Here is a 24,936-nt window from a genome sequence, read left to right as displayed (position 1 = left end):
CTGGCTAGAAGTGCGAGCAGAGGCTAGGGCGATCTACAGAGCGACAGAAAGTTAGAACACACCAGGTTCAGGAACAACGAAAAGAAATTCATTGAGGTCAGGAGGCGGTGAGGGCCCTGGTGGAGGTGGTCACAGCATACAGTTCCGATGCCAGCACAGACGACATGGTGGAAGACATGCCACAACCAACGAACATTGAACTGGCCAAAATCCGGACAATATAAGTATAATCTCGAATGGGAACTTTCAATGTAATGATAGTCAGAATGTGCGTCATGCGACAGACTGAGGAGATGGCTGTGTGAACTCGCAAGGCTACTGTAAGGACTGATATGGGACGTGCCCTCTATCTACCTTCCACCTTACCTACCCTGCTCTCACTATTTTCTATCTCCTCTACAGTGTTATATCTCTTTCCTTGATCTTAACGGCATGTGTGGTGTGGTTGCGGTATAAATGTGTGGATGATATGATTGGTAGTTGAGTGATGAGTCTAGCGGTATGCCTGGGTGCCAAGAGACAAGGTGATGTGCTAAACGATCCACAGCTGTGGCCTGACGCACTTAAATCCACTCTGGCTGTCATTTCGATATTGGACGACCGAAAGTATAATTGTATGTGTGATAGTTGGGAGAACTGAATAGCGCTGAAATTGCGAATGCCATCTTATCAGAACATAACAGCAATTGGATGTTAAGTGTTCTAACATACATGCTACAGATGTTGCTGTGGATTTAATGCTATTGTATGTTGGTTGGGGTCTGGGAAGAGGGGTGGGGATCTCGGGGGTTACAGCAATTGGGAATGCACAAATTGTTGGTACAGTGTCTCCCCAGGGGGAGGGAATTGTTAAAACGTTACAGAGGGGGAATATCAAGTTTTTAGCAGCAGTGACGGTGGCGGACCAAAGAGGGGTAATGCCAGGGCCAGATAGGCAGTTATATGAGCCATTTTGAGATAACATGGAATGTGAGGGGGCTGAACATGTACACAAAGCGATACCGGGTAAAGACTTACCTGTGCAGGCAAGGGGCACAAATAACAATGTTGCAAGAGACCCATTTATTAGATCCGAAATTCAGAAACTATATACGAAATGGAGGGGGCAATTATATGCTTCCACATATGCAAGGGAGTATTAGTATGGGTCACACCCCAAATTTCCTTTCAGATGCACAATTACATAGCGGTCATTGAGGGCAAATACATAATAATACATGGCACGCTAGATGGAAAGGAGGTATGCCTCATCAACATATATGCCCCCAACACGGATGATGGCGGCTTCTTCCTGGAGCTAGAAAATCTCATTACATACGCAGCAATACTCATCATCTGGGCCACAGACTTCAATTGCATAACTGATGGCAGAATGGATAGACACCCCCCAAAAATGCACACCAAGCCTAACATGACTGCTACACTGCGGAACGTGATGCAACGCCTGCTGTGTGTGGATATCTGGCGAGAGACGCATCTAGAGGTGCAGGCATACACCAGCTTTACACCAGAGGTCCACAGTAGACTGGATAGATTCCTCCTCTCCAGCGAAGCCTTACCAGCTACCGTACAGACTTTTATCCTAACACGTATCCTTTCAGACCACGCTCCGGTCCTGCTCTAATGGGGCCCAATTTGTGCTAGACAGAAGCTGCTTATTTGGCGGCTAAGACCCCGATGTGCTTAGGGACCCTATGGTATGTACGGAACTTAAAGAGTCAATTGCTGGATTCATTAACTCGACCTGGTCCACTGCTAACTCTAGAGGAATAGAATGGGACACACTTAAAGTGGTAATCTGTGGGGAGTGTCTCTCTAAAGTTGGAAGGACACGACGCAAGCTAGAAAGGGAACTAAAAGAAGCAGAAGATAAGCTTTCCCGATTGCAAAATGGACTACAACTAACGTCATCATTCAATGCCTCCCTGCTGCAGGCCCTTTGCCAGGTGATTAAAATATGGGACAGACTTGACTGTCTCACCAGGCGGGAATATCGCCAGCTTTTACACAAAGAATTGGGAAGACTCCTAGCATGGTCACTGAAGAGGGAATGCACACCCCCGCTAATCCTAAGGTTAATGCATTATAAACACACAGACAGGAATTAATAGTCACATATACGAGCACTTAACCGCAGTATACCTTGCACCCCCAGAAACTACAGAGCCCACCATTCTCGAGTTCCTTAGGAGCATACCTCTCCCTCACATTATGGGAGAACAGGCACAGGCTGCAATTCAGATAGATGAATTACGTGAGGCTGTGCAAACGTTGGCTCGGACAAAGCCCCAGGCCCTGATGGCCTACCAATAGAGCTCCACAAAGACGTACAGCGGCTTATTACTCCCTAGATTATTGGAAACCCTGCGAGAAGATAAGGTAAATGGAATCCTCCCACAATCTATGAGAGATGCCCGCATAATTATGCTTCCGGAACCAGGTAGGGACAAGCGAGATCTGGGATCGCATAGGCCCCTGTCCATGCTGGGAGTGGATACTGGCTAAGATCCTAGCCACTCGCCTTAGCCGTGTGGTATCCCATCTAGTCCCTGAGGCCCAGTGCGGATTTATTCCAGGAAGGGGGACGCACATGAAGATAAGCCACATCTTGCACATGCTGCATTCAGGGTCAGGCTGAGCAGATAGGGCGGCGGTTGTCACCCTCGACATAGAGAAGGCGTTTGACACTGCGGTGGAACTACTTGTGGGAGGTACTCAAAATAATGGGTCTTGCCGATGAGTTCATCACCGTTGCTCTTCGCCCTGGCAATCGAGCCATTGGCGATCTGGTTGAAGAGAGATATGGACGAATGGGGAAATCACAGTCGATGGCTGCACTCACGTAGTATCCCTATATGAGGACAACACATTACTCTATATCCGGCACCCGGAGGAGGCAATGCCCGTTCTATTCGACTTACTACACTCATTCAGGCAGTCATCAGGCCGCTGTATAAATCATCGTAAGACTGTCATCTTCCCGTTAGCCGCTCATACACAAGCGGGTAAACAAGACCTCCCGCCGGTAGAGTTCAGCTGGGAAATTAATCATCTTAGGTATCTTGGCATACCAGTGAAAAATAGGCCTGAGGCACAATATGCCCTAAATATAGAGACAGTAATCGTTAATCTGACGGAGTTAATCTGGTTCTGGAACAAACTTCCCCTCTCTATGTTGGAGCGTGTTGCATTGGCTAGAATGGTCATATTGCCTAGGTGCCTCTACACCCTACAGAAAACACTCTGCCATATCCATGATACCACATTTGTTACTTTGAATAGATTGTTGGTTTCGCTGGTATGGGCTGGAGGACGCAGTAGGGTAAAATTAGACATACTCAAACTGAACACGGACCTGGGTGGACTAGGTCTCCCGGACTTTAGACTATATTATTTTGCTAGACTGCTTCAATATGCAGCACAGTGGTGTATGGATGGACGCAATATGGATAATGCATTACTAGCAAGCTGCAATAATGGTCCGATTTACCCAAATATCTGATGATGAGCACTCGGGCCCCCAACTCATGCCCATTTATAATCCGGCATGTAGCGGCGATCTGGGAACAGGCAGTCACCCGGTCCGTAAGGCGCCTTCCACGACCTCACTCCCCCCTACAATGGTTGCAGGGGTTTTGTCAAATTCGGTCAGTTATGGACATCTCTAAATGGGTAGATGCTCGACGGCCGGGGATCTATTAACTAATGGTTCCTTCCTGATGGATGAGAAAGAGAAGGAATGGTACCAAATACCTGAAGGACATTTCTTACAATACACCAAGATTGCACATACCTTCAGGGGAATGTGGCCCTCCTTTCCTGATGAGCTGACAGATTCACACACACTGGCCCTCCTGCTAAACCCGGGGTCAACTAGAGGGCTAATCTCCTACTATATAAGGCCCTTAAAGAAGACCGCATCACTGAGGCTTCACAGATAAAAGACAGGTGGCCAGCTGACCTGACAGTCCCCCTTACGGAAGGGGAATGGAAAAGGGCGTTCGCGCAGGTCCGGGAGGTGGCTAGTAATGCTAGGTTTAAACTTACCCCGTTCCACTACTTAAATTGTACATATTTGACCCCTCAGAGACTAGCTCACTTTAACTCAACGCGCACTTCCCACTGCCCCAGGTGCGACTCTGACCCTGCCACATTCCTGCATTTGACTTTGACATGCATCAGGTTACAAAGGTACTGGCATCAAGTTATTCAGAAGCTCCGTGCCACCACAGCAGTTCGCATAGCACAGACGGGTAAACACTGCCTAGTGGGGGTACTCCCGACACCAAAAAAGGGAACACGCACCAGACACAAATTTGCCCTCGTAGGCCTAGTATTGGCTAAACATCGCATTGCGATACACTGGACTCAAACACTCCTTCCAAAATTTTATGCATGGCTGTCAGACATGCAGGAGTGGCAGAAGAAAATTGTCTTAAAACACTGTGCACAGACAAACATGCTGAGCGAGATTTAGAGTACTGGGGACACATGCTGGAAGGGTTACTAATACCGGACTTGCAACAGGAGTCGGAAGCGGATAATACACAAAGAACGCAAACAAACACCTCTTTCCCACATACAGGGATAAGGAATAAGGGATAGTCCGGACACCCGTGCTCAGGAGAGTCAGATACTGCTAAGCACATCAGTCAAATAGCCCCAGAATGATGGGTGGTCGCCCAGTCCCGCGAAATGGGCAATTAACGGATTGGTAACCTCAATATTTAAAGTGAATTCCGTAACCAGTCACTGCTGCGCAACGTTATAGTTTTTTTTTCTTTCATACTGTATGATTCTAATTATTGTAATTACTGCACGCGGACTGTAGGCATAAATGATGAGTGAGTGAGTAAACCCTGGTGCACCACGCATATTGCAATGTAATCCTTGTTGAGCCACCATGGGCAGATTACAAGTAAATGTAAAATGGAACAATTTCTGTGCTTAACAATGAAGTAATATAACAAAAATAAGTTAGAAAATATATATATATATGTCCTCAATAACAGTGGGCATGGGTCCGAGGCGAGTTACTAGGGTTAGCGGGAGTTGTGCAAACATACAGAAGACAGGTCAGACTCTAAAGAGTGCATTTGGGAGGATATATGTGCATAATTGTATTTTTGGTTCATTTAAAAAATGTGAATTAACATACATCAGGGATTTGTCTTCCATATATGGGTTCTTACTAGCTAACCCAAAAGCACAGGTCATGTTTTCGAATATCATTGTCTTTGTATTTATTCACAAGCAAATCAAGGTGATCAGAATTACTGAAGGCTCTTAAGAACCAATCAGGGCACAGCTTTTCCCATGCCTTCAATGACAGAAAGCAAACTTTCTCTAATTTACAAATTATCAACTCCACCTCCCAGCCAATGACCTGCACATCGCACTCACCCGTGTTTCCCTGTTCATCCTTTGTTGCCTGCTGGACAAAGTCTTTACGGTCATCTGTAAAGGTCCGAGAAGTCCCAGAGATAGCAACTGGATCACCTGAAAGAAACATAGAACAAACAGAAGAATCGTATCAAGTCTTTGAAGAGTATTGTCGCTCAGAAGTGAATGAAACATTGACTACTAACTATAAAAAAATGTTTTCCATCAGCAAATTCTAGAACAACTAACACAGTATAGGTCCTGACCTGCTTTGTTCTATGGTGTGCTATTATGTCTCATTGTTTACGCTTTCGTGCTCTTCATTTATCAGAAACCTACAAAGTAGTTTGAGGGGCACCAGGCAGATAAGGTTTAAGAAGATACAATTTGGCGCAGACCTGGCCAATCAGGAATGCTCGATGCTGCTATGGTAGTAAAAGTTGGCTAATACAGTCAAGCTGCGAGAGTGCTTAAGCCAGTGAAGTAAGCCACAGAATTCTCATGTCCACAGCCAGACAGCACAGTGCCCCCACTCCAGGGTTTGGCCTTTTAGAGAAGTACACCATTGGAGCAGTCATGTTGGCATGGAGCGTGGCTGTAAATTTTTGATTTAGCATGTAATGCGCATAAGTTGGATGCTGAAGTTTAGGCAGCAGTGCCACTGAGCCATGAATGAGTCATCAGTCATTAATGAGTCATTTGTCATGGCTGCATGAAAGATGCTGCAGCCTAATACTACAGGAGCATTAAAATTGACAGAAACAGCCAAGGATTCTCTTGGGCTCCTTGAAGGCACAGGGTTCAATGATATTTAAAATATGTTAGGGAAGAAGACTTCTGAGGCATTACCATCCCTTTGTTCTCTACACCAAGTCCCTATTTCGAAAACTCAAGACGATACAGAACACAGCCGCCAGACTCATCCTAGGCATCCCCCGGCAAGAACACATCAGCCAACACCTACGAAGACTCCACTGGCTCTCCGTGGAGCAAAGAGTCACCTTCAAAATCCTCACCCACGCCTACAAATGCCTACACAACACCGGACCCAAATACCTCAACGACAGAATCAATTTCCACAAGCCCAAAAGAAACCTCCGATCTTCCAACCTCGCACCGGCCGAAACCCCGCGCATCTGCAGAACGAGAGCAGGGGGAAGATCCCTCTCTCACATTGCGGCAAAAACCTGGAACGAGCTCCCGGCAGACATCAGACTCGCCCCCTCCCTGAACAACTTCAGGAAGGCCCTCAAGACCTGGCTCTTCAGCTAATCGGATCTCCCCCCCCCCCGCCCCTATCCCCCCCAGCACCTTGAGACCCTCACAAGTGAGTAGCACGCTTAAAAACCCCTGATTGATTTTGTTAACAGAACTACTTCCTGGATGAAGGTTCTCACTATATTGAAGTTCCCAGGCTGCTCACAATATCTGCTGACAAATGGGGAGCAAACTGCGAGGGAGAGGTACACGCTTTGCAGCAGCCGACCAAACAGAGAGAGAGAAGACTGTCCAGAAACATGGCCAGCAACATGTAGAGAATGGACATAAGAAATCCTAGGGATCCTAGAGTAGAGCCGCAGGTTAATTGTTCCCTTCACTGGGGTCAACCAAGGAGGAAGCCCAAGGATGACAAGTGCAGGCAGCTCTAACCCTGGATGCCGACAGAGGCAAGCAAGGCACTCCTGGGTTTGAACGCAGCCATCCAGGTTTCCACAGTGTCTTCCTTCACATAGATGTAGAGCCTACACGTGCGCCTCTGGAACCAAAGGTGGCATTAGAGGACGATTGGGAGCCTGATCAACAGTGCGTTCCTCCACAAGGACTAGCAGCCTACAAGTAAGTGCCTCTCTGGAAACATAGGTGACATAACAGGATGACTGGGAGACTGATCAACACATAGATGAACAGCTCACAAATGCTCTTCTGGAACCACAGGTGGCATTACAGGACAATTGGGAGACAGACTACAGAGTGGCCCGAGCATACCAGTGTCGCTCATCTCAGCTGTTTATGCTAAGTCTGAGTCTCCCTCAAAATAAAAAATACCTAGCAGGACACAGCAAGTTACATACTTGCAGGTTTTCTTCCCTGGCACCTACATTGAAGGGGTGGGAGTTGGAGTGAAAGGACAGTAGAAGTTGGATCAAGACATCATGGGCGAGACCAGCTGAGAAAGGGGAGCGGCAACTGCTAGGCAGAACAGAGTCGTAATACACAGGGTTGGGGAGTGCAGGCACTGTTGGTGGACATCATATCACACACAATGTGACAACATAGTCTGAATGACTGTGTTAGACCCTTGGTCACCCAAAGGTTTTGAAAACTATGGATTAGCAAAACTCACCCACACTTTTATTTTTTTGACATGGTTAGCCCCATTTTGTGCCTGGAAATTGATGTGGTTTCGATTGTAGTGCACACAGTGTAGGAAAGTGGCTCTATATATACTATTCCCAAATAGGTACAGTGTGTATAGAGTCCACAGTCCCCAGAGGTTTGGCAGAGGCTAAAGTTAGATATAACCTTACTCTCTAAAGTGGTAGCTTGGTCGAGCAGTAAGGTAGTATCAGAGGACAGTGTAAAGCATTTGTTGTACACAGCAAATGGTCTCACACACTCAAGAACTGAACTCTAGGCCAATGGTTTGTTAAAAAAATATATGGTTGTTTTATTTTAGAACCAATAATAGGTATCAAAAATATACTTTCTCAGAATGAGATGTTTTAGTTAAATACTTTGCAAAAGACAATTGACTTTGAATGCAATAGTTACAGTTTGTTGCACTAGGCAAAACAATTTCAAACACAATAATACATTGAGCTCAATGGGAATTTTAAGTTGTATGCAATTGATTACTTTCAAGATTACTTTTCTAACTCCAGGACTGGATCCTAGATTCAGTCCTGGGACAGTTCTTGGAAACAAGTGAATAAATACTTTTTAGTTACTGTTGTGATTTTTAAGCAATATTTTGCTATTTTAAAAGTTGACACTTAAAAAAACTTTTTCTGATCTAATTACCAATGTTATCCTATGGAAGGAAAATCACTTAGCAGGTAAGTGGGGTTATGGGTACTTTTTATAGGTCAGTGTTGGATCCTGGATCCAGCATTAGTGTATCACCTGTAAGCACTTGAGAAACTGCGTTTAAGTTATACAGGCGATTTTTAAGGAATATTTATAAGTTTGCAAAATCGACACAAAGAAACAGTCAATGGTTTCCTATGGGAGAAAATTTGAGTTACGCGTAAAGTATGTTCTTTGTTACTTTTGTAATCCAGTGCTGGGCTCCTAGGCTCAGTGCTGGGGCATCTATCTAAAACAGGTAAGTATTTACGTTTTCACAGTTGGTACGATTTTTAAAGAATGTTTGTAGTTTGCAAAAATCGACACTTTGAAGAAATTTCACAGAAAAACAGTCAATGGTTTCCTATGGGAGAAAATTGAGTTAGTGGTAAGTACGGTTGGGAGTACTTTTCAGGGTCAGTGCTGGGCACCAAGATACAGCACTGGGATCTCGCCTAATACCAGGTGAGTATTTCAGTTTTCGTTACTCGGTTGATTTTAGGTGAATATTTTAAAGTTTAGAAACTCCACACTTAGAAATTTCAGAAGAAGCCAGTCAATGTTACCATAGGGAAGAAAAGTGAGTTATCGGCTTTTGGGTAAGTACTCGACTGGCAGAGTTAAGGTCCTGGGCACAGACTCAGGGTCTCCCAGGGTCAGGTAAGTACAGTTGTTACACCCTCAGCGGCACTGGGGCAGCCGGGTGCAAAGTGAGTTAGGCCCAATGTTATCCTATGGGAGGCAGGGGGCCTTGGTTGGTGGCTGCTGACTAGCAGGCCACATGGCTGTGAGTGCTGGGCTCCTGGTCACTTGCTCAGGGCAAATGGGGAAGTAGGTGGGAGTAGAAGTTGCACTGCCAGGGCCACTCGGGCGGCTGGGTGCAGGGTGCTTTTAAGCCTTCGGGCGCTCAATGGATTTCAATGGGAAAGCTCAAGGACGAACAAAGGCTGCAAGCTCGGGGACGAAGATTCTTCAGGTGTGCCCACCACTTCGAGAGGTAAGTCGGGTAGTTGGAGGATGGGTAGGTACCCAGGAGTCAGGCACAGGGGGCCACAGGGCGCCGGGGTGCCTTTTGGTGTCGGGAAATCTTACCCTCCGTTGATCGCGGTAGGGGGGGTCCCTGGTTCTGAGGCTGCCGGCGTCGTCAGGAGCGTCGAGGTGGGTCCTTGGGTGCCGGATTCTGGGTCACAGTCGCCAGGGGGACGTCCTCAGGGTCTTTGTCCACTCCAGCATAGGCCAGGCTTGGCGGGTGCAGAGTGTGCAGGGTTTGCGGTTCCGGGCTGATGCCAGGGGTTACATACTTGCTTTGAGCAGAGCCACTGCTCGTGGGAGTCCCAGGTGCTAGGTCCTCCGGGGTTTGTGAGGTTGCTGGCCACAGGAGGTGCTGGGATTTAGCAGGAGTAGGTTCGAGGGTCGACAGGCCGGTAGGGCTGGGGCCAAAGCAGTTGGTGTGTTCCTCTTCTTAGCAGCTGCACGGCAGGTCTTCTTTCTTCTTGATCTTCTTTGCTGTTTTAGAATCTGGAATTTGAGGAAGGAAGGTTCAGGGTGCCCCTAAATACTAAATTTAGAGGCGTTACAGGTAGGTAAAGGCCAGGGACCACTGGGTCCCTGCCCTGGGGTGGGTATACCCCCTATCCTGCCACTCTCCTGTGGTAGGGGGGCAGTGGCCTAGTCCTGATTGGGTAGGGCTCCTCATCTTCAAGATGGCGAGGGCCCGGAGATGTGCTTCACCTCGCCTCTCACACCTGAGGGGTGGGGTTGGCAGGGCTGGCACATCCCCTGTCCTTACTTGGAGTCCGGGCAGTCTTCCCGCCAGAGTGGGGGTCAGAATCGGTGGGGGCCAGTTGCTGGGTACAGCAAGTGGCCTGGAGAAGCTCACCAAGGCAGCATGCCTTTGAAGCTTCCCCCTGTCCATCCTGGGGGAGGAGACCTAGCACCTCACCCAGGATGTGCATTGTTGCAGGCCCAGGAGGGCGGGGGCTCTCCACCCAGGGGTCCAGCAACATGTCTGCTGTGTGGCAGCCTAGGCAGCCTCTCAGACAAGAGGTGGATTGTAGGTTAGGTTTCAGGGGGCATCTCCAAGATGCCCTCTGTAGTGCATTGTACATTAAATCCCACACTGGCATCAGTGCGGGTTTAATGTGCTGAGATGTTTGATACCAAACTTCTCAGTCTTCAGTGTTGCCATCATGGTGCTGTGGAGTTCGTGTTTTACGAGCTCCCAGCACCATATACTCTTAAATGGCAGCACTGCACTTTCAGTGCCCAGGAATGGACCTGGGTATTGTAGGGGCACAGTGCTCATGCTCCTGTACCCACACCACTGGCACAGTGCACCCAGCTAGAGGGGTGGCTGATGTATGCCAGGGCAGTGTAGGTTGTGGGCATGGCACACAGGGATGTGTGCAATGTCGACTCTCGGTTTTGTCTTGCACCCAACACTCAGCCTGCAAGGGAAGTGTGTTTGGGTTAGGGTACAGGGCTTCTAAGGGTGGCACAATAAGTGCTGCAGCCCTTCGACGCCTTCCCTGGTCACAAGGCCCTGGGTACCTAGGGTACCATTTACCAGGGGCTGACATGTGGCTAGGGTTTGCCAATTTGGGTTTTAGGGAAGGAACATGGGCCCTGGGCACCTGATTGGCAGGCGTCCAGGGCACACTCAGTCAAAGTACATTCAGCAATTCAGCAAAAAGTGGGGGCATGCCATGGAAGAAAGATGGCACTTTCACACACAGGGTCCCTGCCAACCAAGTCCCCTGTGCCAGTGCTTCTTCTCTAAAAACATATCCACAAGTGGTACTTCTGCCCCTTGTAAATCCATAGTAATTGGTTCCCTGGGAACTTGGGGCCTGGAAGCTGAAGAGGGTCCTCTGGGATACCCTCACTGGAACCATGCCCTTGTACCTTTCATGCCCTTGTACCTTTCATGCCCTTGTGAGGTGAAAAAAGACAAAGACGACATGGTCCCCTGCCTGGGTTCCATGTCAGCCAGCACTACCTGAAGGTATAGGTAAGTCACCCCACTAGCAGGCCTAAGGCAAGGTGCACTATACCACAGGTGAGGGCATATCTGCATGAGTATAGAAATGCCCCTACAATACTTAAGCCAATTGTTAAATATCGTAAGTGCCAGGAAAGCCAAAAGGAGTACATGGGCTGGAAGCTCGACAACTCGAGTTCCCCAGCACCATGATGGCTTAACTGAAATCAGAGTGTTTGGTACCAAACAACTCCTTGTAAAAAAAACATTTAAAAAATCCCCACTGATGCCAGTGTGAGATTTATAAAACCATGTACTTAGAGGGCACCTAAGAGGTGCCCCCTGAAAACCTACCAACCCTGGTGTGGTCACTGACTGGTTTTAGGCATCCTGCCCCACACAGACATTGTTCTGGACCCCTGGGTGGAGAGCCTCTGATCTCTCGGACCAGACACAATGCACATCCTGGGCGGAGGTGTCACACCTCCTCCCCCAGGATGGGCCCAGTGCTTGCAGGGGAAGCTTCAAAGGCCAGCCGCCATTGTAATGCGACCCCAGCCTCTGCTGCTAGCAGCATATGGCAGCCCACGGTTTACACCCCCACTTTAGGTGGGAAAATCAGTGGGGAAACTTAGAAAGACTAGGAGGTACACACCTCCACCCCTCAGGTGGAGGAGGTAAAGTTTAGCACACTTTTCAGTCTCCTAAATCTTAAAGATGAAAGGACTCGTCCAATTAGGGCTAGGACTATGCCCCCTACCACAGGAGAGTGGCAAAGTAGAAGGTGTAGTCACCCCAGGTGAGGTGCCCATTGGCACTATTACTCCATTAAACGCCCCCTAAATCTAGTATTTAGAAGGCTCTGACAGACTTTGAAACTAGGTACCTGCGACTTAAGAAGGACGAATAAAACGCCATGCAGCAAAGCCTGAGGACGACTACTGACCTGGCCCCAGTCCTACTGGCCAATCTCCAGCTTTAAAGACCGTGCGAGAAGACAGCGCCTGTCCTGCAGTCAGCGACATCCAGAAACACGAGGAAGACTGCCTGAACTTTGACAAAGACCAGATCTCCCGAGGACAGCGGTTATGTCTCCAAGAATCCAACCCCAAGGGCCACGGTGCCAGCTGGAACCGTGAGTCCTGACCACTCTGCACCCGACACCCAGAGCCAGTGGCCAGGTGGCCCACTGACCCAGAACAGGTTCCACAGCGATCCAGATCTCAAATCCAGCGTTGGCTAACCCCTCCTGAACTCCACGACGACACCTGCAGCCTGAATCCAGTCTCCCCCTAACCGGCTCCGGTAAGAAGACTCAGATATCTAACCCTCTGCACCCGAAGCCCCTGAGCCTTGGTTAACTGAATTGACTGTGCCCCTACAAACCACGGCGTCTCTACTTACCTCTGCTGTCGTTAGTCTTCCTCCTGCAACCTCCGGTGCGACGCCTGCAGCATGTTTGTCCGAATCAAGTTCTCAATTAAAAAGCATTGGGGGCACAACACTGAATTTTCACCCAGCCGCCCCTGTGCCGCTGGTGTTGTATGTTTGGTGCTGCTTTGTGCCCTCCCCCGTGCTTGCTCTAACCCCCAAAGCTTGGCCACTGCAGCCAAGTTACCTACCTGCAAGCAGCGTGACTTTCAGCACCCCCAGTCTCTATTGTAACGCATTGGGCCGAACTCAGATTTTGACCACTGCACAGGGCTGCTCCTGTACCAGTTGTGGTGCAGTTTTGGTACTTACCTGCCCCTTGCTGACCTTTGATCCCGAAGACTAGAACTGTAAGTCGGGTACCTACCTGTATAACCACATTGTTTCCTCCATAAGATAACAACAAATTCTTTGAAAATTGCACTGTCGACTTTTGAAACTGAAAATAATTCTTATTTTAAAACATACTTACCTTATTGCAAAGATCTTGGTATTAAAATAAAACACAAACAAAGCTTATTTTTTTATTAAATTTGTGTGGATCTCCTTTTTGAGTCCGGTGTCCTTTATTGGTTAGTTGTGTAATAAAGATCCCACACTCCTCTGTGTTAGGCATAAGACTGCTCGCCCACAGTACCACTAAAAAAGCACTGTGGGTTTTGCATTAAGTCCTGAACACTTTTGGGGAATCTCTGGACTCTGTGCACAGTATAACCACCTAGTGGCATACCACATACAGAGCCCGCTTCCTACATTGGTGGTGCAGCGGTGAGGCACAAGACTTTGACATTTGCTGTACCACTTGACCAATAAGTGATTTCACAAGAGGAAATCCAAAATTGTCTTTAGCTAGAATATTTTTTACATATTTGATTTTTTTCAAATTTGTTAAACTAGTGTTAGGGCCTTGGTTACGTCCCCCACTGTTTATGAATTAAAAGTCTGTAAACTAGTTTGGTCCTCAGTAGTCCTCTTATATTTAAAAAAAACAAAACAAATGTTTATAATAAGATCCCAATTACTTTAAAAAAAAAAAAAATAACGTCTGATACTCCAGGTACCAGCCAGGATCTCAACCTGGCCCCCTATGCACATCTGAAAGTTTCTCAACTTAATGATTTGTGCAGAGCATGGAGATGGAGATGGAGATGGAGATGGAGGAGATGGAGATGGAGGAGATGGAGGAGATGGAGGAGATGGAGGAGATGGAGGAGATGGAGGAGATGGAGGAGATGGAGGAGGAGGAGATGGAGGAGGAGGAGATGGAGGAGGAGGAGATGGAGGAGGAGGAGATGGAGGAGGAGGAGATGGAGGAGAAGGAGATGGAGATGGAGGAGATGGAGATGATGGAGATGGAGGAGATGGAGATGGAGGAGATGGAGATGGAGGAGATGGAGGAGGAGATGGAGGAGGAGGAGATGATGGAGGAGGAGATGGAGGAGGAGATGGAGGAGGAGGAGATGGAGGAGGAGGAGATGGAGGAGGAGGAGATGGAGGAGGAGGAGATGGAGGAGGAGGAGATGGAGGAGGAGGAGATGGAGGAGGAGGAGATGGAGGAGGAGGAGATGGAGGAGGAGGAGATGGAGGAGGAGGAGGAGGAGATGGAGGAGGAGGAGGAGGAGGAGGAGGAGGAGGAGGAGGAGGAGGAGAGGGGCAGTCCATGCGCCTGGCCTGAGGTAGTCACTACACACTCGCAGTGCAGGGTCCGCTCCCTGAGGCGCTCTTGAAGACGGGCAGCGCACACACCTCTCCCATTAGCAGAAGTGTCTGTGCATGGACCAGTCCCTCACGTCTGCCCTGCACAGGTGCAGTGCATGTGCCTGAACCCCCTCTGTTGCATGCACCAGTCGCAGTCTCTTCCGCTCCTGCCTCATCCGTACACAGAGGCACAGTTGGTGTGCAAGCAGCTCGCTCCCCCTCCATCCATGCAGCAAGCAGATCCGTACCAAGCTCCTCGGACCCGTGCCCCGCTCCCCTGGCTGCAGCAGGCAGCGCTGTAAACAAAGGCGACCCGGGGAGTGAGAAGCAGTAGGCACGGGCGCAGCAAGCACGAGCAGGGAAGGCACGGGGAGGGCGGAAGGGACCTGCAGCAACCACGGGGTGCAGTGAGCAGGCAGGGGTGGATGAAACCACCGCGAGGGGTGAAAATAGCAGGCACAGGACGTGCGGCAACCTCAGTGGGTGTAGCGAGCAGGCGCCTGGAGGTGAAGTAGCAGGCTCAGGATCCCAGAGGCGCCAGGACCAGGCACAGGGAGGTGCACCAATCACAGGAGGTACAGGGAGCAGGCACAGGAGGTACAGGAACAACAGGGTACAGGGAGGAGCAGCAGTCATGGGAAGAGCTGGCACGGCAAAAGTGAAAGCAGCTGCAGTGGTGCACGCGTGCTCGGCTCGACCTACAAAACGCGAGCACCATCTGTTTCCAATTACCACCAACGTGATAATTGGGCACAGATGGGATTAAAGCTTGCTCCCGTGGTCCCTAGGCCAAGGACCAGAGAAGGCAGGACATGCACCCGCCTTGAGCCAATTGCGTGCTGTCTTTCTTAGAAACATCTCTGTAAATTGTCTGGAAATGACCTGGAGACTTCCCCTTGGGCTGAAGTCGAACTGAGAACCCATGCAACCATGATAGGACTCTCAGAATTGGGTTTTGTAACAACCAAAGCACAGAACAGAGATCAAAGTGAAAAAGAGGTGCTGGACTCTGAAAGAGTGAATCAGTCCTCCAAGAGAAAGAGCAAGAAGACTGGGGGACCAGCTTCTAAACAAGATCCCTAGTCAGAACCCCTCTTCTCAGGAAGTGGACTTATTATCCACAGAGGGAACTGAGCCTGAAGAAGTTGGGCCTTACCAGACAGATCTCTTGGGCACAGGGGACCCTCTAGGATGCATCTGTGCCAGTGATAAACCTGTCCCAGGCTTGAAAGCCTGAGGCAGCAAGCTGCTGCACAGGAAAAGGGCGATCTCAATGGCACCCACAGTGTCTACTGGGAGGATGGGCTCCTATACACTGAGGCTTGAGACCCCAAACATGGTGCATTCAGAAGGGTGGTGGTGCCTTAGAGCTTTAGAGAGTTTCTCCTTACTTTGGCCCATGATATCCCTTTAGCTGGGCACATTGGTCAGGTTAAACATGAAGTAGATTGGTCAATCACTTCTACTGGCCAGGGATGTCCCATAAAATGAAGGACTTCTGTCAGTCCTGTGTCACCTACTAAGCCAGTGGCAAGGAAGGCGGCCACATGAAGGCCCCCTTTATTCCACTTCCAGTGGTTGGGATACCATTTGAAAGGGCAGGGGGTCGACATTGTTGGCCCCCTTGACCGTCAAACAGTCTCAGGGAACAGATCTATTCTGGTGGTGGTGGATCATGCCACAAGGTACTCTGAAGCGATTTCCCTAAGGATCACTACTGCTGCAGTAGTGGCAAAGGTCATACTTGGTATCTTTACCAGGGTAGTTTTCCTAAGGAGGGAGTATCGGATGGAGGTACAAATTTCATGTCTGTATACTTAAAACACATTTGGGAGGCATGCAGAGTGACTTATAGGTTCACTACACCATACCACCCACAAACCAATGGCCTGGTGGAGAGATTCAACCAGGCATTGAAAGGCATGATTGGTGGACTCCCTGAAAAACTCAGAAGGAGATGGGATGTCCTACTTCCATGCTTGCTTTCTGCCTACAGGGACGTGCTACAGAAGGGAGTGGGGTTCTCACCCTTTAAATTTCTGCTTAACCCTGTTAGAGGTCCTATGTGCTTGGCCATCAGTCCAGGATGGCTGAGTACATGGTAAAAGCAAGCCAACACCTTTAGACCAGCCAAGAGCTTCAAAAGCAGTGGTATGACCAGAAGGCTGCCATGGTGGAGTTGAAACTAGGGAAGAAGGTATGGGTATTGGAGCCTTTAGCCCATCGGGCCCTCCAGGATAAGTGGAGTGGGCCGTACCCTATCCTTGAAAGCAAAAGGGAGGTCACCTATCTAGTGGGCCTTGGTATTTGCAAGCACCCCAAAAGGGTGACACATGTCAACCGCCTGAAGCCCTATATGACAGAGCTGATGTGACCATGCTCATGGTTAAGGATGAGAAACAGGAAGCTGAGCGTGAACCTCTCCATGATCTCCTCTCCAGCAATCCCAAAGATGGGTCTGTTGATGGAGTGGTCTTATCAGCCACCCTCAATGACCAACGGCAAGCTAACTGCAGGCAAGTCCTAAGTCAGTATGTTGAGCTCTTCTGTCTGCTAGCTGGTGTACCCGTGATGTGGACACCCGTGACAGCATACCTGTAGAAAAACAAAATTTACAGGCAGTCTGATCACGTCAGAGAGAGTATCCAAGCTGAAGTAAGCAAAATGCTGGAATCCCTCAGAGAGCCCCTGGGCCAGCCCAGTTGTCTCAGTCCCCAAATCTCACTCACAAGGGTGAACAGAAATAAATTAGGTTTTGTGTGGACTATAGGGGCCTCAACGCTTTGACAAAGACTGATGCCCATCCAATTCCTAGAGCAGATGAGTTGATTGAGAGGTTAGGAGCAGCCATGTATCGGAGTACCTTTGATCTCACTTCAGGCACATACGTCTGACCCCTGGAGCAAAAGAAAAATCTGCATTCTCCACTCCAAATTGGCACGTCCAGTTCACTTTGATGCCCTTTGGATTAAAGAATGCTGCCTGCCACCTTCCAGAGATTGGTGAACAAAGTCCTTGCTGGACTGGAATCCTATAGTGCAGCGTATCTAGATGATATTACTGTCTATAGCTCCACTTCGCAGGATCACCTGATCCATCTGGAAAGGTCCATGAGACTCTGAGAAGTACAGGCCTCACTATCAAAGCAAGCAAGTGGCAGATGGGGCAGGGAAAGGTTGTATACTTCGGCCACCTGGTAGGAGGGGGTCACGTTCAACTACTCCAACCCAAGATCCAGACAATTCTGGACTGGGACAGCATTTCTTGGCTTGACTGGGTATTACAGGAAGTTTGTGAAGAATTATGGTTCCATAGTGACCACCCTCACAGACCTCACTTCCAAGAAGATGCCAAAGACAGTGACTTGGACAGTGAGCTGTCAAAAGTCTTCTGACACTTCGAAGGGCTCAATGTGCTCCGCCCCAGCCCTGAAAGCTCCAGATTACTCCAAGCAGTTCCTAGTAAGATGCATCTGTGCATGGGATAGGTGCAGTCCTAGCCCCAACAAATGATGATGGACATGACCAACAGTTTCTTTCATAAGCAGAAGAATACCCCCCCAGAGAGAAGCGTTGGAGTGCCATAGAGAAGGACGCCTTTGCTGTGGTCCATGCCCTGAAGAAGTTGAGGCCATACCTGTTTGAAATTCACTTCCTAGTTCAGACAGACCACAGGACTCTCAGGTGGTTACAACAGATGAAAGGTGAAACCCCCAAACTGCTAGGGTAGTTGATCCCCCTACTGGGAATTACAATGGAACACAAACCTGGGACTTCCCATGCCAATGCAGATGGCCTTTTCAGGTTCTTCCACTTAGAAGATGAAGACTCTCCAGGGAAAGTTAGTTTCATCCTCTTTCGCTTGGGGAAGGGGTCACGCGAGAAAGTCTTTTGACATGGTTAGCCCCTTCTTTTTGCCAGGAAATTGATGGGGTTTCATTTGTAGTGTACAGGGTCCCTGCCAACCACGTCCCCTGTGCCAATGCTTCTTCCCTAAAACAGATGCACAATTGGTACTTCAGCCCCTGCAAGTTCCTAGTAAGTGGTATCCTGGGTACCGTGGGCCTGGAACCGGAAGAGGGTACCCTGGGATCCCCTAACTAGGACCATTCCACTGCCTTTGCAGCCTGCATGCCCCAGTAAGGTGAAAAACAAAAAAGTCGACATGGCACACTGCTTGGGTGCCCTGCCAACCAGCACTGCCTGAAGGTACAGGTAAGTCACCTCTCTAGCAGGCCTTATAGCCGCAAAGCAGAGTGCACTATACCACAGCTAAGGGCATATCTGCATGAGTAGGTATGTCCCTGAAATACTTAAGTCAATTCTTAAATATTGTAAGTGCCAGAGAAGCCATAAGGAGTACATGGACTAGAAACTTGACAACCCGAGTTCCCCAGCACCATGATGGCTTAACTGAAACCCAACCAGGAGTGTTTGGTACCAAACAGCTCCTTGTAGTATATCCCCACAGATGCCAGTGTGGGATTTATTAAACTATGTACCCAGAGGGCACCTAAGAGGTGCCCCCCAAAAACGTAATGACCCTGGTATGGTCACTGACTGGCTTTAGTCAGCCTGCCACACACAGACATGTTTCTGGAACCCTGAGTGGAGAGTCTCTGCTCTCTGGGACCAGAAACAATTGACATCCTGGGCAGAGGTGCCACACCTCCTTCCCCAGGATGGGCCCAGTGATCAAAGGGGAAGCTTCAAAGGCCTGTCGTCTTTGTAATGTGACCCCCCTCCCCCCCCAGGCTCTGCTACTAGCAGCAGATAGCAGACCCCAGTTTACACCCCCATGCCAGAAAACCAACGAGAAAACATTGGAGAATAGAAGGGATGCCCACCTCTGCCAATTCCACCCCTAAGGTGGAGGAGGCGAGGTGAAGTACATAGCAGTCCCTGACATCTTGAGGGTGGGAAGAGCCCTCAATCAGGGCTAGGTCTATGCCCCCTCTCACAGGAGGAGGGCATAATAATGTGTGTAGTCGCCCCAGGTAAAGTACCTATTGGCCCTACTTGCTACTCCCTAAACCGCCCCCAAATTTAGTATTTAGGTGGCTCCCACAAACCTGGAAACTAGATCTGCGACGACCTAAGAAACAGGCAGACAACCCTACAGAGAAGACTGAACATAACTGCCTTGACCCCAGCACTACCAGTCTGTCTCCAGCTTCTGTGTATGCTGTGTCCCAAATCGCATGTACATTATCAGCAATGAGACAAGTGGCAATGAGGGATTTTATGGCTGTGCTCCCTTCCGACAACACTTTCTCAACAAATTAGTCAATTTCTTCAGACTCCCTATTGGAGGTGGTGGTAGGAAAAGTGCTTGTTGGTAGCTTGGAGGAGCAAGAGGCTTGAACCACAAGGCTTCCCAGAGACAGATTTGAAGACAAAACTGCTGCACCCCTAGTGGGCAGTCTGCAGCACACTGCAATTGATCTGTGCATTGCAGTGCAAGTATTTGCTTTTTCCTAAACCACAAGTATTGGTTCCATTAAGGCTGGCTTTTGTTTCTGTTGAGTGTAGCTGAAGTTCCAACATCTCCCTGCCTTTTAATTACTGAATGTTAAGAGGTAACCTCAGGCGTAGGAAGTCCAGTTGGAGAATACAGATCCCACTCGAGGGAGCTATTGAGATAACTGGCATTCTTCACTCCTGCAAAAATCAGGGTCCACAGTAGTGGAAAGCCCATACTCATCATCATTCTGCCTGGGGTGTTGTTGAGGATCTCTGTCTCCAAAAACAGAATCTGCCCTCCTCGACCAGGTGCTATGCTTCACTAAGATCGCTGGCATGGAAACAACTACAAGATCAATCTAGATGAGATAGTTTTGACGATGGTGAAGTCATAGGCTATGGCGCCGTTTGTGACAATCTGCAGCACCGGTGGAGTTGACTACAGTCGGGGAAGTGATGGTCAAAAACACCTGCGCTGGTGTGTGCACTACAGAGGTAAGAGAACGTGCACCATTTTGACTTGAAAATTCTATATCATTATTAGCCCATCCACACTAGACATATATAATTCTCCCCCAACACACTCATCTGAGATTTTTCCAATCAATTATACAAAGGAACTGCTGTATCAAGCTACACTCTAAGTCTAGGTCCGATTATCTGCTCCTCACAACACATTCCGTGTTGCACTAAATCGCAAATTTCCACCAGTATATACTTAGCACCCCCTCCATAATCGAAAGGATGCACATTCTCTTTTCTCTGTAGCACATATACCAATGCAAGTGGTTTCGACAACACTTCCCAGCAGTCCGCAGGGAGCTTGTCTTGATATCACGCGCCACGCCTAACATCCAACATCGTATTTGCGCTTACCTCCATACGCAAGTGAGCACTACAACAGCCACATAGACAGACACCCTGACCATCAGTGAATAGACAATTACGGTGGAAGGAGGGAATAGTATGCTAATATGTTGGAATCTTCTACTGAGGAAGAAAATAGGCAACATTTTGCTGGGCACGGGTGGCCCACCTGGGCAGCCACTGTACCATTTGTATTTTGTATCTATAAAGCAGTGTTTGTGCTGCTGAGATTAGTTGTTATGAACAAAATTTTACATGGTATTATCAGAAAGTGTATGACTATCGTTTTACTTTTCGTTCATGAATGGCCACAATACTTAACTCTGATATATACCATGCAATTATGGTTGCAAGTACAAACCACCTAGATGTCCTTCACAGCTATTACTACAAAGCTTGTCTGACTGAGCCCTTCCTGATACAAGCTCCTGCAATGTGTGTGGAGCGATACGATTCTGTAGAAGGATATGCACATCCCAACTTCAACAAAGTGCAACCCTGAAAGGGCACCAGTAAAGCCTACATTTAGTCAAATATACGTATAAATAATGTCTTTAATTGCAAGAGTGTGGCTACCTAGAGTGCACCCTCTTCACGGCCATGCAGTGGATAGAACTGCAAGTTAGGGTAAATAGAGAGTGTAAGAGAGTGTACAAGCATTTCCCTCCTGTGTGCAGTGTGAGTGTTTCTTTGAAGTAACTTTACGGTTTATCACTTTGGGAAATCACTGTGTGTGATTGGTTTTTTTTTGTTTATGTCATAGCAGTGTAGAATAAATCTATAAGCTATAATGCTCCCTTTATGCATCTCATCCATAGGTAATACCTACTGCTACTTTCAACCAACAGAGGTAGGGGAGTGTTGACCAAATTGGACCATGTATACACATATATAAATGCTGGCCAGGGAGGTATCAAATTCAGCCCTACTGAATGCCGGGAACCCACGTGGGCATTGAGTATGGCAGAAACAGGTTGGCACTGGATAGTGGATGAACGAGCCTAACCTTACCCTAGGTACCCACCTAATAAAGAGATCTCTTAACACTAAGGTAAATTTATCAGTCATGATCCCTACATCTATCCAGTTAATTTTTATTAAGAACTTCCTTAACATCAAGGTTGCCTCGCTACCACTGAGGGTCAAATACTGAAGAGGGTATTTTTGTTGGTCAGTTTGCAGGATCAAAGTTGGTCAGGCTCTAAGACAAGAGAGGTAAAAAGGCCTTCTACTACTCAGTTGGAGGCCAGTAACCTATGTTTGCCACATGAACCCATCAAAGGCTTCTGACACAGCAGCACAAAATGTATATAAATACATACTGAAGGGCATACTACAAATACATCAAGCTAATATTCAATTTATGACATTTCTAAGTAAAGATGCTCTACAGAAAAGATACAAAAACGTTGAAAAGCATACAAAATTCAAAGATTTAACCAAATGCAGAAAATGTAAAGCACTTGGAAAGCTGGGAAGTAATAGTAACCTTCTCCCAGGACCAATAGTCTTACTGCACTGTTACACCGTTCACAACAACACCAGTGAAGAACAATAGGGCAGTTCTATTTCTGTATCCTACAGCCCCAGTGTTAAAGATGCCTTCTATAACCTTGAAATGCACTGGGTTCAGCTTTATCCCAGTTGACTTCCTGCTCTTTCCCCAAGACGTTGCTTCCATCTCCAGAGGAACAATTATCAAAAGTCAAGAATGTTTGCACCTCCATGGAAGCACTCCAACTTTAAGAGTTCCCTTCATAGTCAATGCTGATGAGAAACACAAGTGCGGGGACATGTGCAGGTATATCTCACCTCAGGCTTTCTTGAAGAGACACGCTAGCTACAACCAGGCACACAGTGTTCCAATATTGCTCAATGTGCATGCAGTGACTTCTCCAGCACACGCACTCTGCTGGTCTCCCAAGTGCTTATCAAATAGCGGAGCAACCCTGGACTACAGAGTGCTGGAGTGATATAACAGCGCAGAATGTTTTTAACTGCTGTACAACTGCACCAATTGCGTGCTCAGCAGGCTCCTCTTGTGCCGTTTCAGAGCTCAGCCTCACCCTACCTGTCTCTGCGTGCTAAGGCACATCCTAGCTGAGGGAAGCCATAATGCTTTGCATGTGTGGGTTTGTATCCCATTCTCATCGCCAACGTTCTATCAGGATAATGTTCATGCAAGGGAGGAAGTTGCTTCCAGATGATTTTTTCATTAAGTATGAAATATGTTCCATGTATAAGTACAAATCTAACACCCCAGCAGTTGTTCTTCCTTGCACAATCATTTTAGAATCAACACACATTCCAACTTATATCATACACTCCGAAGACTATTCGCAACTAGACTGCAGAACACAGTACAGGATCACAGTTCAAAGATCAAAACACAGCCTTTCTGGATCAGAGTAAAAAATGCTCTAAACTGTTTCAAGCTATAGGTTTCAACCCGGAGCACAGCGCATCAAACACTGCTTTCATCAGTATACGTGATCCCCCAACTGACTCCTACTTGATCATTCTAAATGGAGAATAGAGAACATAGAAGCAAGAAGCACAAAATAAATAATGCTACTAACACTACACATCCAGTCCCCCAGCAGAAAACAAAAAGAAAAATCAAACAACACTAGAAACATAAATTACAAGAATTTAAGCAAGATATAAACAACGCACTATTTATAACAAGACCATGATATTAAATTAACAAAAGTATACAAGACGATTGCTAACACAATCTTCATATTTTCTTAGTGTAACAATAATTCTTCCAAACCTTCCCACCTTAGTTTTCAACTTTGTTGAGCAGAGCATTTCTGATTCTAGGGAAAGGTCTTCACTCACTGGCCTTATCTACCTAGGTCAGGCTCAACTGAACCATGCTTTTCATATATTTTCCCTCACTTAGTCTTCCTGGATAGAACCTTCTCATTGCACCTCTCCTATAAATTCATCTTCACCAATTCTACCTTCACCACCTAAACTGCTTTCACCATCCAACCACCACAAATTCTTTTTACCAATGGAACCCTCCTCGTTGGCTGCATAAAGCCAAACTGCTCATCTGCCAAACTCTGACATCATTCAACTTCCCAGCACTATCCAAAACCTGAACAATTCTGAAGGGATCTGAGAAAACATTTCCCCCTTTTACTACTTTGGAGGAAACTTTAATATAGCCCACTGCATTCCTTACTGGAGAAATTTTCTTAAAGCCATGCGTAAGACAGCAGAATGGCTGTGTATTTTTAATCCAAAACCATCCTTTACTTGGACATCCCACTCAAACTATCTTTGGTAAAGAGTATATGGGACCTGTAGTTTCACATGGCGTGATGACATACACCCATGCCATCCTTTTCACTTCTCCTTCCTAATTCAGTTTGCTGCTAAAAGCCAAATGGATTACCCCTTTTATCACCCTATTAAGCCTTTGAACAACAGCTTTCCAGCTAGGATGATAAACCACAGTGGTGGTGTCATCTTGAGAAAAAAAATAACCTGCTTTTTCTTAAAAGGGAAGCAGTCTGGTGAATCCCTGCTGACACATGCTGCTAATTAGCTCTATTCTGACTCATTTTTAATTCTATCTCAGCACGTTCGCGGTTTTAAATTGTTTTAGCCAGTGTTTCCTTCAAATTGTTTTTCTATCGGGGGCATTCAGGGACTCGGTTTACTATATTTACTGTGTGTGGATGTATTCGGGGGCATTTGAGTAGGTACCTCCTGGTCCTACTCTTACCTTCAGTTCCCTCAGGGCCTCTCCGGTCCGCCACGGGTTTTCCCCGATTGTGCGGAGAGAGCCCCATGCACCGGAACTTGCTCCCGGCTGGCCGCCATTTTCAGAGGTTGGTGGTCCAGCCTCGCTTTCGCTTCCGGGTCAGGGCATATATGCCAGGATAACCCCGGGCGCGCTGCTGGCGTGCCAAAGGTAGCCAAAGTCATGCCCGTCTGCGTCCGTCCGCACTTGGACGGCACCAGGGGACAGGTACCCTGCCTGTTTCTCCCCAGGTAACAGGGGTAACCAGGCCAGAACCTACTCCAGGGAAG

General features: G+C 47.8%; 1 pseudogene across 1 annotated transcript in view; it reads right to left on the bottom strand.

The window, feature by feature from the left end:
- The window catches only part of LOC146800035 (uncharacterized), a 172,096-nt pseudogene that overhangs the window by 65,862 nt on the left and 81,298 nt on the right, over positions 1 to 24,936 (bottom strand). Inside the window, exon 9 of the transcript XR_014967612.1 lies at positions 5,404 to 5,499. The product of XR_014967612.1 is annotated as an uncharacterized LOC146800035 (transcript). The remainder of the gene's footprint in view (positions 1 to 5,403; positions 5,500 to 24,936) is intronic.

This window comes from Triturus cristatus, chromosome 8 (genome assembly GCF_964204655.1).
Source record: "Triturus cristatus chromosome 8, aTriCri1.1, whole genome shotgun sequence".
Classification (NCBI taxonomy): domain Eukaryota; kingdom Metazoa; phylum Chordata; class Amphibia; order Caudata; family Salamandridae; genus Triturus; species Triturus cristatus.
Note: the sequence above shows the minus strand (reverse complement) of the source record. Positions and strands in the feature narration are given on the sequence as shown.